The sequence below is a fragment of the Leopardus geoffroyi genome, chromosome D1, assembly GCF_018350155.1.
Source record: "Leopardus geoffroyi isolate Oge1 chromosome D1, O.geoffroyi_Oge1_pat1.0, whole genome shotgun sequence".
NCBI lineage: Eukaryota > Metazoa > Chordata > Mammalia > Carnivora > Felidae > Leopardus > Leopardus geoffroyi.
Window position 1 is genome coordinate 83,793,603 of NC_059329.1, and position 2,453 is coordinate 83,796,055.

Consider the following 2,453-nt stretch of genomic DNA (forward strand, 5'->3'; position numbering starts at 1 on the left):
CCTTTACTACTTAGTCTTTTATACCATTCAGACTCTGTACAATTTTTCATATCAATTTCTAAGGTTTAATAAAACTTGACAGGAATGCTAGAAAATAGATCCAAATGACTAAACCAAACAAAGAAGGATTATATAGGAAGACCTATAGGGTATAGAAATATTAGAGTTATCATCTAAGGACAGTAAAATAACTGTAATTAATATATACAGGAAAAATATCACTTTTCGGGCTTTTGGCTAAGATCAAGTGTAGTATCTGTTCTTATCAGTTTAATATATCTAGGAAAATAGATGTATAAGGTAAAGAATTTCATTGAAGAATTTTAATATATTACAAATAGTCTGGAAATAATGGGACTGAGAAATAGAATGAAGGAATTAAAAATTCAATAAGCAACAAATTAGTGTAAAACAGATGATTAATGAACTTTAAGTTATTTTGGTAAAAATAATTCATCTTGAAAAATGCAGAATAGTAAAGAACATAAAGAAAAACAGAATCCTATAGGACCCAGTGAAAAGTTTTAACATAAATGTATTGCGAGTCTCAGTAAGAGAGTATTAGAAAGTAAGTGGGTCAGAAACAATATTCAAAAAGATAACAATAAAAGAATTTTCAAAATTAATGACAGATATGAACACAGAGATTCAAAGAGATTTTGTAACCCTAAGCAGAGTAAATATAGATATTAACCACATCTAGGCATTTCATAGTGAAACAAGTAAAAAACAAAGATAAGAGAAAAAGCAGCCAGAAATAAAAGATACACCATCTTCAAACAATAAGAGTCATGAGTAACTATTTACCATAAACTATGGAAGTCAGAAGATAATGGGATGACATTTTTATAGTGCCAAACACTTTCTTAGAAAAAGTCAAATTTGTCAAAATGGACACAAAAGAAACAATGTAAACAACTTTATATCCATTAAAAATGTAATCATAATTTACAACCTTTCCACAAAGAAAGCTCCGGGATTAAAGGGCTTCATTTACAAATTTTTCTAAACATTAAAAGGAGAAATAACATTAATTTTATACAAAATCCAGAAGATAGATAATAAAGATGAAATACATACCACAAAAATTTTGAGAACTAAAGAGCCTTAGATTGTACAAAGATAATACAATAAAGGAAAATTGTAGGCATTATCTCAAAAAAACCTAAATAAAAAAATCTTGGGGCTCCTGGGTGGCTCAGTTGGTTAAGCATCTGACTTCAGCTCAGGTCATGATCTCACAGTTTGTGGGCTTGAGCCCCACGTCAGGCTCTGTGCTGACAGCTCAGAACCTGGAGCCTGTTTCGAATTCTGTGTATCCCTCTCTCTCTGCCCCTCCCCTGGCATGCTCTGTCTCTGTCTCAAAAACAAAAAAATATAAAAAAAAAATTAAAAATCTTGAACACATTACTAGAAAACTTGATCCAGCAATACATAAAAAGGATAATATATCACAACTAATTTGGATTTTCCAGAAACGTAATGTTGGCTAATCATTTGAAAATAAATTATTATGGATCAGTACAGTAAACAAACCAAACCATATGTATATTTCAATAGACACAAAAAGCAATTGATAATAATTTGATAGCCATTCATGCTGAAAACTTTTGGCAAACTAGAAATAGAATGAAATTTTGTTAATCTGTAAAGTTTAATTTAAAATTTAGAGCAAACATGATATTTAATAGTGAGATATTGAAAGCCCTTCCCCAGAGATAAAAATTAGAATGCCTGCTATTATGGCTTTTATTAGTATTTTAGTGGAAATCTTCTTTTTTTTTTTTTTAATTTTTTTTTTCAATGTTTATTTATTTTTGGGACAGAGAGAGACAGAGCATGAACGGGGTAGGGGCAGAGAGAGAGGGAGACACAGAATCGGAAACAGGCTCCATGCTCTGAGCCATCAGCCCAGAGCCTGACGCGGGGCTCGAACTCCCGGACCGCGAGATCGTGACCTGGCTGAAGTCGGACGCTTAACCGACTGCGCCACCCAGGCGCCCCTTAATGGAAATCTTCTTGATCTTCCTTGCTAGAGCAATAAAATAAGAAAAATAAATGAATTTCCTGAGGATTTTGAGAGGCGAGTAAAATTGTCATAATTCATAGATAACATGATTGTGTACCTAGAATGAGTATGTGTGTGTGTATCTGAATTTAGTAGTAAGATAATATACAAAGTTAATATACAGTAATCAATTATATTTTATTTCTAGCAATGACCATTATGGATACTTAGGAGCAGATCAAAAGAGCAATGAGCAAGATCTCTATAGACATGGCCACTTTGAAGCAAAGTTTCAGTACTTTGGCACCCAGTGTCAGTCAGTCATTAAGTATGAGCTGTCCTCTGCCCTTGCCTCATGATAGACTATAGGAGGTATAACCTCACTCTGTGGTCATTTGCAAAGGCAATTCTCTGGAGAAGAGGGCAGCTGTGATCATTAACAGGC

At 33.1% G+C, this 2,453-nt stretch overlaps 1 pseudogene; it reads left to right on the plus strand.

Moving 5' to 3' along the window:
- The first annotated feature begins 217 nt into the window (after positions 1 to 217).
- LOC123602855 lies at positions 218 to 326 on the plus strand (annotated as a pseudogene).
- The last annotated feature ends 2,127 nt before the right edge of the window (positions 327 to 2,453 follow it).